This window comes from Microtus oregoni, unplaced genomic scaffold (genome assembly GCF_018167655.1).
Source record: "Microtus oregoni isolate MIOR12 unplaced genomic scaffold, Mior012 000003F_ref0000135, whole genome shotgun sequence".
Classification (NCBI taxonomy): domain Eukaryota; kingdom Metazoa; phylum Chordata; class Mammalia; order Rodentia; family Cricetidae; genus Microtus; species Microtus oregoni.
The window spans coordinates 53,008,187-53,022,136 of record NW_024543062.1 but is presented as its reverse complement, the minus strand read 5'-3'; positions in this window follow the sequence as shown (position 1 = coordinate 53,022,136).

The window sequence follows — 13,950 nt, the reverse complement described above, 5'->3', positions numbered from 1 at the left end:
AGATCAGCCCCACTGTCTCATGCGTTTGGTGTTTTATTTATGTTTGGTAGGAGAGGGCATGTTCACAGAGAGCAATACCTTTAGGAGCCAGAAAGCACGATCAGGTCCCCTGGAGCTAGAATTATAGGTAGTCTTTTGCCACAAGATGTCAGTGCTGAAACCAAACTCAGTTCTTCTGCAAGAGCAGCGCGTGATTTTACTCTCCGAACTGCCTTTCCAGCTTCTGTGTTCCAATTTTCATTCAAATAAGTTCTGGAAAAAGTTTTGAGTCTTAGAGTGTAGAATTTGTTATGTCAATGAAGTTCTTGCCATATCAGCTTCAGTACCTAAGTTCAGTCCCCAGAAATCACATGAGTTCAGCACTGGTGCACACACCTGCAATATGAAGATGGAGTATGGAGAGAGCAGAAAAGCCCTAGGTTTTTTTTTATTTTTTAAAAAGTTGAGATCTTTTTTAAATTGACTTACTGAGCTCTACATTTTTCTCTTTTCCCCTCCCTTCCTCTCTCTTCCCCTTCAACCCTAACCCATAGTCCCCATGCTCCCAATTTACTTAGGAGATCTTGTCTTTATCTACTTCCCATGTAGATTAGATCTATGTATTTCTCTCTTGGGGTCCTTATTGTTGTCTAGGTTCTCTTTGATTGTGATTTGTGGGCTGGTTTTCTTTGCTTTATGTTCAGAAACCACTTATGAGTGAGTAAATATGATAATTGTCTTTCTGGGTCTGCGTTACCTCATTCAATAGGATGTTTTCTAGCTCCATCCATTTGTCTGCAAATTCTAAAATGTCATGATTTTTTTTCTGCTTTGCAGTACTCCTTTGTGTAAATGTAACACATTTTTCTTATCCATTCTTCAGCTGAGGGGCATTTAGGTTGTTTACAAGTTCTGGTTATGACAAACAATGCTGCTATGAACATAGTTGAGCACATGTCCTTGTGGTACAACTGAGCACCCTTTGAATATATAACCAAAAGTGGTATTGCTGGGTCTTGAGGAAGGTTGTTTCCTAATTTTCTGAGAAATCACCACACTGACATCCAAATGGGCCATACCTGCTTGCATTCCTATCAGTAATGCAAGAGTGTTCCCCTTACCCCACCTCCTCTCCAGCATAAGTTGTCATCAGTGGTTTTGATCTTGGCAATCTCAGATTTGTTTTGATTTGCATTTCTCTGTTGATAAAGGATGTTGAGCATTTCCTTAAGTGTCTTTCAGTTATCTTAGAGTCCTCTGTTGAGAGTTCTCTGTTTAGGTCTCTACTCCATATTTTTATTGAAATATTTGTTCTTTTGATGATTTCTTGAGTTCTTTGTATATTTTAAAGATCAGACCTTTGTCTGATGTGGGAATGGTGAAGGTCTTTTCTCATTCTGTAGCCTTCCATTTTGTCTTGTTGAAGATATCCTTTGCTTTACAGAAGCTTTTCAGTTTCAGAAGGTCCCATTTGTTAATAGTTTCTCTCAGTGTCTGTGATACTGGGGTTATATTTAGGAAGTGGTCTCCTGTGTCAGTACATTCAAGTGTACTTCCCACTTCCTCTTTTATAAAGTTCAATGTATGTGACTGGCTTTATGTTGAGATCTTTGATCCATTTGGACTTTAGTTTTTGCATGGTAATAGATATGGATCTATTTTCATTCTTTACATGTTGATATCCGGTTATGCCAGCACCATTTGTTAAATATGCTTTTTTCCATTTTACATTTTTTGCTTCGTTGTCAAAAATCAATTTTTCGTAGGTATGTAGATTAATATCTGGATCTTCAATTAACTCTACAGATTCAATGCAATGCCCATCAAAATTCTAGCAAAATTTCACAGACCTCAAAAGAATGCTACTCAACTTCATACAGAAAATCAAAAAAACTCAGGATAGCCAAAATAATCCTGTACAATAAAAGAACTTTTGGAGTCATCACCATCCCTGACTTCAAATTAAACTACAGTACTACAGAATTGAAAACAACCTGTTTGGAATAACAACAGACAGGAGGACCAATGGAACTGAATTGAAGCCCTATGTTTTGCTGGACAGCCGGTCACCAGAAACTTAGTAAGCTCCAGGTTCAGTGAGAGAATGTCTCATAAAGTAAGGTGGAGAATAATTGATGCTGATCACTGGCCCCTGGTACAATCACACACATGGGTGTCTGTGCACAGACATATGTACATATATGTATGTACCCTCTGGACTCATACACATGCACATACAAAGCTATAAATCCTGTGCTGATATGAATAGTTTATAGTACATGCTGATTGTTTTTATTTGCTTCTGTGTATTCCAATCACTGGGACCACATATATGGAAATGACCGGGTGGTATTTGTGGAGGAAGATATATGCACAGCTTATCTTGATGCAAATTTTTTCTATGTACTCATCATTTGAATACAAATGAGAAAATGAATGGGATACCAACTAAACCGAGGTGAGAAAATGACACTTGATTTTCAGGAATATGAGATTTCCTGAGAAGCAAAAATCTTGCAATAGAAAGATCCCTTAATTAGGATTTAGGAAAGCTGACTTAATGAGATTGTCCATGGGTTATGTCACTTGCGAACAGTCCTGATGTCCTGAGTCTCAAAGCCAGATCAATACGTTGTCCTCTGACCTTCCCACATGTACTATGGCTGGGGTACATTACCCTCACAAAAATTAAGTAAAATACAGTGATAAAAATAGAAAGTAAATCCTATCAAGTTTTGCTAATATAGGCTCCAGGAACAATAATTTCATGTATTACACAGTTTCCTTCAGGTTGCTGAAATCAGTGTTACAGTGGTTCCTTAGCTGACAGTGATAAATATGTCCGTATTCATGGAAGGCAATGAGCCATAACTCATGATCATCTTTGTTTATCTGAAACCTAGAGTTATAAGAACTAGACATTAAGAAATGAAGTTCTGATAGCACAATTCCATTACATAACTTCTCATCTCTGAGCAAACTAATGTGATTTTCATTGCTTTTAATTCAAAGTCCATCAGATTATATGAACCAATAGAAAAAAATAACACATCAAAGTAGACAAAAGACTTGAGAGGAACAGATTACCTAATGATATCATCTTGGGCTAAGCTTATCACTTATTACACCAGGTAAAATGCTACAAATACCCTGTTAAGAAGTAAAGAGTTAGCCATTTGGACATTACCATCTGCAATAGAAAGATAACATTAATACTTTGACATGTGAAAACATGGAAATGTACAGTGTAAGGTATGGTCTATATGACAACCACATTCCAACCTCTGCTGACATACGGGAGTCTCCGGTCCTCTGATGCCACCTAATAGTAAGAGTTATCTGCAGAAACACAGTTCAGACCTTGAAAACTGCTCCTTGTGCTTCATACTGGTTCTTCCCAGTTCTCTTCCCCTGCCTTGTCCTATCAGTTCTGCTTGTCATATTTTTAGAAACATCTGGTTTTGATGGCTTGTTTCCAGTCTTATGTTCAAGCAAAAAAACTGATTCACCATCTACCAATTATTGCTTTAGTGGCCTGAATCTGAAACACTCACATGTACCATTGTTTGATATACATTGTCCTATCCAGAAGGCAGTGTTTTCTGTCATGACATGCCTGTGTTGTAACAGGCACCTTAGGGATTTTTCACACCCAAGAGCAGTTCCTCATGGCTTTGCTTTATGAGAGTAAAGAACATCTCAATAAAGTCAAGACTGATGAATTCCAAATCTTTAAAAATAAAATAATAACTCAGTAGACGGTTATAAAATCTGGAATAGTCAGAACAAAACACTAGAATCCTAGAGATTCTATAGATTCCATGTCCAATTTAGGCTTTTTGGTGATCTTCCATTGTCATAATACCCCCTGTACATTTTCTCCAAGAAATGATGGCTTCTGGCCTCCAAAGAATTAAATCCAACATTAATTTATTCATCTTTAAGTTACTAATCCGACTAAATTACCATTCCAAAAAAACAACTGAATGTGTAGGCAGGTTAATGCATACTCATGCACTTATGTAGATGAGAAGAGGAACTCTTACACTAGGCCTGAAATACCTAATATCTAGGTACTGAGGGATTCTTCGGTTGGTAAAAATGCTTACTTTGCAAGCACAAAAATATGTTTTCAGTCAGACTTGAGAGTAGATGCTTACAGTGCCAGGGATGGGAAAGCGGAGACACAAAATGAGTTTCAGATCAATGAGAACTCTTGTTTTTAAAAAATAAAACTTGAACTGAGCTTGAGAGAGAGCCTCTGAAGTTGTTCTCTGTCCTCCATATACATGGGCACACATACACACATTTAACTTTTGATTGTACCATGTCAATACCTGTTCCCACCTTATTTATCTCATGACATGGAAGAAAATCAAGTCTGTCTTGAGTGGTCTCATTACAGTGTTCTCAAAACACTAGGGAACAATTACAAAGCTATTTCCATTGGCATAGACTCTTTGGTAAAGTTTTGATATTTTTCTTTAATTCAAAGAGAATAAGGACAGGGTTTTATCAATGTATTGACCAGGGGTACTGAGAGTATTTACAATTAATTATTGATATTGTGCTGGCAGAAGCCAGACCTGGCTGTTTAACTCAGATACCATCCAGGCCCATATCCAGCATTTTGAGTCAGTCCAACACAACATGTACCCCATATAAGAGCTGCTGGATTCAGTGCCAAATCAAAGACTCAGGATCATCGTGACTCTGGCAACAGTAGGATATCTAAGATGAGTCTTGGTAATGGTTATGACACTTCAGAAGCCAGGAACCTTGAACCAGACCAATGACTCATCGCAATGATGGAGCCGGGCGATGGTGGTGCACGCCTTTAATCCCAGCACTCGGGAGGCAGAGGCAGGCGATCTCTGTGAGTTCGAGACCAGCCTGGTCTACAGCAATGAATATTTTCATGCCGAGCTGACACACTGCCCAGCCAGAGGAACTCTCTGGTTCTCAACAATAACAGGGTGTCCAAGATGAAGAATGGTTTCTTGAAAGACCTCTAAGGTCTGTGCTGCCCCTGGAGGCCACTTGGGTATCCATCATCTGCTGCCCCAGGCTGTGTTAAAGTTCATGGATCACATGGATGTCTGAGGTCCTACAGTAACCGGGAGCCATGTTGATGTCCCTGGTCAGAATTACCACTGAAGGCCATACAGGCATCCTTAGTCTGGGATTTTATCTGAAGCTGTATTGATGTATGTACACTCTGCTGCTGCTGAGGCCATGTTGTTACTAGTGACCAATGTTGTCACCTAAGACCATGTTAAAATCCTTGGCCTGTGATGCCTGCTGAAGCCTGTCTGTGGCAAGTGCTGATACCAGAGACTGTGAATATGTGTGGTCCAGGCTGTCTCCAGAGACCATGTGGATGTGTGTGGTCCAGGCTGTCTCCAGAGAAGATATAGGGTCCATGTTCCATGTCCCTGCTGACTGTAAAAGGCAAGGAAATTGCCTTTGCCATGGCATTGATGACTGAAGAATCAGGGCTGAAAAAGAGAGAGATGGAATGCTTCTGTGATAATGCCTACTTGCACACTAGACACATCACAAAGTAACAGCCACCAAAGGGAACTCTTAAAAACTGTGATAAGAATGATGAAATATTGTTCTCCACAAGTGATAGCTTCTGACGGGTTTGTGTAGGGAAGCATTTGAGTGTCTTTAAGGGGCTACCCACTGAAATTTTGGCCATGCTCACTCCAGTGAGTATATGGGCAACATAAATTGAACTTTTCTCCCCCTTTTTTCTTCTTTTTATTTTTGGAGGGGGCATGTCATAATAGTGGCGAGGGAAGACATGGAAGGACTGGAAAGTGAGTGTGGTCATGGTTTAAGACATAAAATTCCCAAATAATGAATAAAAATATTAAGAGAAATATAAATTGAGGAGGGTTAATAAATTAAAATTATGTTTAGAGAAACCTCCTAAAAATATATTGAAGATACTAAAATGTTAGTGTATCTCTGATATTTTACATTTGAGTAAATGTTAACAATATATGAATCATGAAATAAGCTGAACAGAGCGGTTGACTATCTAACAAGACTTTCTTCTCCTGGACCACTCAGAGCAGTTGACTATCTGACAAGACTTTCTTCTCCTGGACCACTCAGAGCGGTTGACTATCTGACAAGACTTTCTTCTCCTGGACCACTCAGAGCGGTTGACTATTTGACAAGACTTTCTTCTCCTGGACCACTCTTGATGATGTGTCAGTCTTGATCTTCAGTATCTCTTTCTGCAACTTTGCTATGAACTACCACACCGCTTTCCAATTTCACCAAATGAAAATCAGTCTTTACAATCAACTGATTACCATTCTAAATGTCTGTATTTATTTGTAAAGGGGCAACAATTTACCTCTTGTGTGGTTTGAACGAGAACGGTCCCCAGGGGCTCACGTATTTGCAAACCTGATCTTCCATTGGTGGAGCTATTTGGGAAGGTATCAGAAACTTGAGAAGGTAGAGCTTTCTGGAGGAAGTATATCACTGAGGGAGGCATCTGAGTTTTCATAGATTCTCCACCCCACTGTCTGCTTACTAATTCTTCCTGTACACAGAAGGGATGTGACCCTCCAGTTTCCTGCTTATACCCACTGCTGTCATGTCTCCCTCTTCTGGAGCCATGAGCTAAAATAAACTTCTCCCTTTAGTATATTTTATCACAGTAACAGGAAAGTAGCTAATGTGTCTCCCTCCAGTCTACAATGTCTTCTACTTTTTTTATCCCCACTTGTCCTGTGCTGAGATAGATAATTCTTTCCCTACACAGACTATAGGCTCTGCAGTCTTCTTTTTGATTGGTCAGGGAAGTTATTTCCTACATTATTCATTTATCCTAGGCTAATAATCTTCTCACTGGCTTGATGAACAGGATATACCTCCTGCTATCTGGGTAAGAATCCACATACTATTGTGAGTGAAAGTTTTTCCTTTTATAATTTGTCAGTTCCTCATTATAGTATTTCTTTTCTATCTTAAAAACTAAGTATCACACTAAATAGTTGTTTTGAAGGAGCTGTGAATGTGGCCCACGGGTAAGTGCTCCCCGTCGAACAAGAGGATGATTAACAGGACCTATTAAAATCTTGCAAGGCCGCATACAACTGTAATCCCAGTACTGCAAAGAGACAAAATGATGCCTAGGGCTCACTGGGCAGCCAACCTCGCAGAACTGGGAAGCTTTGGGTTCAAGAGACACTAATCTCAAAGAAATGAGGTAAAGAAGAGCTTAGGAAGACTCTCAACATTGTTTTCTCGCCTCCACAAGCTCATACATGCATATGCACAGGTCACTGGACACGTGTTCTCACTCATATAAACACATATATAAACCACGAGCACACCAGAATGTAATTTGAATAAAAGGTGAATATTCTCAAAATAATGTGCTATTTCCCATTTTAAAATAATAAAAATCAATAGCAACAGCAGGAACAACAAAAACACCTTAGCTACTAGCAAGGTCCAGAAAGTACCTAATGTGTCAACAGTGGTGTCTGTTCCCAGAGTACTCCATTATGGTCGATCTACTGCCCCGTGTTGATTGATAAATGACCATGAACAAAAAGAAAAGATTAGGGGATTATTTGGGCTTGCTACACTCTGACAGCAAGGTATGCTATACAGAACCTGAATTACACCTTACTAAAGCCACAGTTATTGCAGGTAAGGGATCATTATCGATATCATTGAAGCCAGAGGGGCACAGCTGCATAAAGGCATCTTTCCCAGCACCTACTGCACTGTACTATTTTGACAGCTTTAAATGACAGGACTTAATTCAGTCAATTCCAGAAACTGAAGATCATAAAGATTTATTTGATTTATGATCTCAGACATGGATGGCTACCTTGAAACACAATTATAATTTGAATATACTAAAAATACATACAGCAACTTTACTCAAGCAGTAAATAGGTAACTACTCATCAATGACATCCATTCTACATTTTTCTATACACATATGTATATATAAGCAGACCCAACCTTGCCATAGCTAAAATATGACCCACTACAGGGAGTAGATAATCTGAGGATATGATCTGAGGATATCAGGAGGATGACAGTATCTACCAACATAAGTTAACAATGGCCAGTGGAGCCTCTGGTACACAAATAAAAAATTGCCACTATGAAGACATCTCTGGTGCATAGCAGAAAGTTGTCCAATATAAATTCAATGGGAGAATAAGCTATTCACAAAAGTGTGTAAGTTCAACCCGCCATTCCTACCTCAAAAAAACAATCTGCTACCTGTTTCTGAGGACTCAAAATCAAATTGTTTGATCATGTAATAATTTACATTTTGTCTCTTTTATGTGTGTATGCATGCCATGTGTGCATACATGTGCATGCATGTATGTATTATTTTTTTTATTTCCCACATATTTGCCAGAATTTGTACCTAATTATACTTTATTTTTGTTTTTGCATTTGTTATCCCCACTGAGGGCAATTTCTTTTCTTTCCTTTCTTTTTCTCCTGAATTCTATTAGCTCTTTTTCTTTTCTAATTTTTAAAATATTATTTATTCATATTTTAAGAATGAGTGCTTCTACATGTATATACATGAATGCCAGAAGAAAGCATCAGATCTCATAGATGGTTGTGGGCCACCTTGTGGTTGCTGTGAATTGAACACAGGACCTCTGGAAGAGCAGCCATTGCTCTTAACCCCTGTGTCATCTCTCCAGTCCCCTCTATTCGCTCTTCTTTCTACTCTTTCCACATTTAACAATACTTTTGCTTTATCTCAATTTTAGTGTACTTAGATTTTATGCTCTATTCTACTTTCATATTACAATTTTAATTTTTCCACCACTGTAAAATCTTTTCTGTAACGTTTACATGCCAAAAGCTACTTTATCAAAAAGAAAACAGGGAAAACAATTCCATTAACCATTGCTTCATAAAAGAGTGTAATACTCGGGAGTAACCTAATCAAAACAGTGAAAGATCTGTATAAAAATATCTTAAGGGCTCCTGGGAATTTCTCAAGTGCCATGTTTCTTGCTAACCCCATAATGCCTCGCTCAATCAAGATTTCTCTTTCCTTACTCTCCATCTCTGTCCTCACCCCATCTTGACTATCCTGTTTCCTCAGGTTCTTCTCTCCTCTCCCCTTCTCTTTTCCTCCTCCCCTTCTGCCCTCCCTTCTCCCCAACTCCCAAGCTCCTAATTTTTTCAGGAGATCTTGTCTATTTCCCCTTTACAGGGAGGATCTATATAAGTTACTCTTAGGGTTCTCTTTGTTACTTAACTTCTCTGGGGTCATGGACTATAGGCTCTGTATCCTTTGATTTACAACTATTATCCACTTATGAGTGAGTACATACCATACTCATCTTTCTGGGTCTGGGTTAACTCACTTAGGGTGTTTTTTTTTTTCTAGTTCCATCCATTTGCATGCAAGTTTCAAGATGTCATTGTTTATTACTGCTGAGTAGTACTCCATTGTGTAGATGTACCACATTTTCTTTATCCATTTATCCAGTTAAGGGGCATTTAGGTTGTTTCCAGGTTCTGGCTATTACAAATAATGCCGCTGTGAACATAATTGAACAAATGTCCTTGTAGTGTGATTGAGCATCCTTTGGGTATATGTCCAAGAGTGATATTGCTAGGTCCTGAGGGAGGTTAATTCCAAATTTTCTAAGAAACTGCCATACTGATTCCCAAAGTGATTGTTCAAGTTTTCTAAGATCCTAAGCAATAATGGAGAGGGTGCCCAAACTGGCCTTGCCCTGTAATCAGATTAATGATTATCTTAAATGTAACCATAAAGCCTTCATCCAGCAACTGGTAGAAGCAGACGCAGAGAGTCAGAGCAGAGCACTGGGCAGAGCTCCCAAAATCCAGATGAAGAGTGGGAGGAGTGAGAATATGAGCAAAGAGGTCAAGACCATGATGCGGATACTCACTGAAATATCTTACCTGAGCTAATGGGAGCTCATCAACTCTGGCAAGACAAGGAAGGAACCAGCATAGGACCAAAGGAGGCCCTAAGAATGCAGGTGACAGTTGTATGCTTGGGGCAGACTGCGGAGTCACTGGCAGTGACACAAGGATTTACTTGTACTGGCTTTTTGTAGCCCATTATCTTTGGAGGAATACCTTTCTCATCCTAGATACAGTAGGGAGGGGCTTGGTCCTTCCTCAAAGCAATGTGCCTTACCCTCTCTGAGGAGTGGATAGGGGGTGGGGTTGGCAGAAAGTTAGAGGGAGTGTGAGGAGGGGAGGGAGAGGAAATGAAAAAGATAGGTTTTTTTTGTTTCTTTTTAAATAAAATAAAAATAGAAAAAAATCTTAAGGCACTGATCAAAAAACCTGAAGAAGACAATCAAAGATAGAAAGATTCTCCATGCTTATAAATGTGCAAAGTTAATATTGTGAATAGAGATAAATTACAGAAGGCATTATATTGATCCTTTGCAAACTCCATGAAAATGGCAATAGCATTCTTCACAGAAGTAAACAAAGGGAAAATCTACACAAAAGTGCCAAAGGCCCTGAAGAGCCAAAACAATCTTCAACAGAAGAACAATGGTGGGCATCACATTACTTGATCTCAAATTGTGTCATAAGGCTGTAGTGACAATACCATCATGGTGCTATCACAAAACAGACATAAATTTTAATAGAATGCAATAGAGGTCCAGATAACCCTACACAGTGGAGTCACTTATTTTTTTTCACTTGTTTTTTTAAGATTTATTTGTTATGTATATAGTATTCTGCCTGCATGTATGCCTGCACGCTAGAAGAGGGCACCAGATCTCATTAGATGGTTGTGAGCAACCGCTGGGAATTGAACTCAGGACCTCTGGAAGAGTAGCCAGTGCTCTTAACCTCTGAGTCCATCTCTCCAGCCCTGTAAAATTATTTTCGTTGCTACATCATAACTGTAATTTTGCTACTGTTAGGAATTCTAATGTAAATATCTGTGTTTCCTGATCGTCTTAAAGGGTTTGTGACCCACAACCCCACAAATTATCATTTTGAGGAGATACTAAGGATGGCTTAGAATGGAGTTACTTATTTTTGAAAAGCCTACCAGGAACATAGATTGGGGAAAGGACTACTTCTTTGCTGTGGTCCTTTATCCTGTTACCTGTATTATTTTTAAGAAAAGGCTGATAAGCCAATAGCCAGGCAGAAAGTATAGGTGGGGCAACCAGGCAGGAAGTACAGGCAGGGCTAGAAAAACAAAAGAATTCTGGGAAGAAGAGAAGTCAGTCTATAGCCATCATCTAGACACAGAAGAAGCAAGATGCGACTGCTTTGCTGAAAAAGGTAACAAGCCACATGGCTAACAGAGACAAGTATTATGGGCTAATATAAGTTACAGGAGTTAATAAGAAGTTAATAGGCCAACCAGTTTATAATTAATGTAGACCTCTCTGTGTTTCTTTGGGGCTGAATGGCTGCGGGACCAGACAAGACAGAAACCTCTGTCAACACTTCTTGAACAGAAAAATGGATTTCCATATTATGAAAGATGCCACATTCATTTCTTTTCTCTGAACAGAAAATGATTTTAAATGGATCAGAAATTATAATGTAAGACCTGAAATGCTGAAATTGCCAGAGGAAAAGATGGGGGGAAATTCAATATGCAAGCATAGTCAAAGATGTTCTGAAATAATCTACAAGTCCATCCCAGATATAATCAAGAATTGACAAGTGGGATTACATGAAATCACAATGCTTCAAACAGAAAAAAGGAGACACCTACCAGAGGGAAGAAGCAGTCTAAAGAATTGGAGAAAACCTCTGTTAAATATACCTGACAGAAGATTAGTATCAAAGATGTACTAAGAGCTATAAAATTAAAACAGCAGCCCCCCCGATCATCAAGCAAATTAAAGGAAATAAGGAACTGAACAAAAAATGCCAGGAGAAAATTGCAGAATGCCAGTAAATACTTTAAAAAGTGTTCAGCTGTTTTTCATAGAAGAAAGGAGAGGAGAGAGGGAAGCAAGAAGGCCAGAAAGGTAATGGGTAAAGAGGACCAGTGTAGCAGAAATGACTATAGGGTAGAGTCATAGGCGGAAGGGCAGCCCCTGGACTCCAGAGCTCAGAGTAGGGAGCAGGATATGCTAACAGTAGACACTGAGGCATACTGGGTGAACCTGGAGGGCAAGCCTGCTTTGATATGCTAAATGGGCACCTCAGATAGCCATTTGTCCTGGGTTTGAGAGCTAACAATGGATTTCAGTTGAAATGTCAGCTAGTTTTGTAAACTTTCTCAGATAGAAACTTAGCTGTGCACATCTCAAAAGCTAAACTGCACATTTCAACTTATTTACCTCATGGTTCAAATTTTAATCGGTGAAGTGATTTGAAAAATTTATCCTCACTTTAAAGTGTCTTCAAAGAAACATTGTGAGTTACTCTGAATTGATCTCTATTTCCTTACCACTTAAACCCAACACTTTTGTTCATATGTTGTAAAGATGTTTGTTGGTTAAGTACAGCTATAGACTACACTCTAAATTCAATATCCAGTTTGCCAGACATCTAAAGTTAGAAGGAACAAAATTGGATAACGTTTAGGCTTTCCAATAGTTTATTAATGCAACACAGAAAGTTAAAAGTCACGATAAAATGTGAAAAAAAATAGATATACTGATTGAAACCATGAAAACTAAATGAGAAAATGTTATACCAATATATACTGAAAGGATTGGGTTCGGGGGTGGGAGAGATATGGTGTTCTTATAGAGGAACTGATATCCATACTTTTATCACCTTCACCATCACACACACACACACACACACTTGAAAAGGTATTATTAAAATGCACAAAGGTCTGATGTACGTATGTTTCTCCTTCCAGTTTCTAAGTTGACATAATGGGTCAGACAATCACCTCGCTGTGTCCCAGATCCTGGACTCGTCTGCTATTATGCCTGCATCATAAGCAGCCAGCATATTTCCCCCAGTATCTATTCTCACATGGAGGAGTCTGGCTGGCATTCATCCGCTGCTCTTCTTCCAGCCTCTCGTCGGGGAACAAGAGTAACAGATGTTGTTCAACGATTAAAGAATTCTTCCCTTTGAGACAGGAGAGCGACAGTTGCAGATAGGAAATGTTTCTCTTCTTACCACTATCTTTTGCTTCACTCAGAAAAAAATAGCTCATGTGCAGTGTGTTGTGTGATTCTTAGACCTGACCTGGGGGAACTCAGGGAAAAACAATTTCCTTTTGATGGTAAAAAGGCAGATAAGTTCTGGTGGCGCTGTAAAACATAATCCTCTATGGCAAATTAAGAGTTTTTATAATTATACTGTAGAGATTATATTTGTTTTGGTAGACCACTCCAAAAGATATAAACAAACATGGGGCTCAAATAAAACTGAAATTAATTATTTTTTGAAGTGATATTTCAGATGTTTTACCATATCTGGCTAATTAAATGATTCATAAACCATTCCATAACTAAATTCATGCTTGTGTCTCTGTTATCTACAGATATCTTATTTTGACAAAAATGATAATTGTATACTTATGCTGATTTGTGGACACACAGTAAATCTACCTTGACCAGCTAACCATGAACTGCAGTAATTATCTTGAATAAAGTTGGTGGTTTTAACTTATATTCAGTCAAGACAAGTGTAATTATACTGTTTTCTTAGGGGTATAAAGAACAGGCTTGTTATGTCATGGCAGATAATTTAATCAATTAAGCAATCATCTCCAGGACTACATAATACCTATCTGAGAGCAGAGATACCAAGATTCACAAGGGCTTAGATTCACCTGACTGACTGATGCTTGAAACTGTGTAACTCTGAGTTGCTATAAGCCTTTGCATCTTTATTTCTGCTTTGAATGGAGATACGATTATTTTTTATATTTGTTACTAATGTTATAAACACTATATGTAACACTTGCTGAAATTTATCCAAGCATAGCCAGTGAGATAGTTGAGCAGGTATAGGCATTTG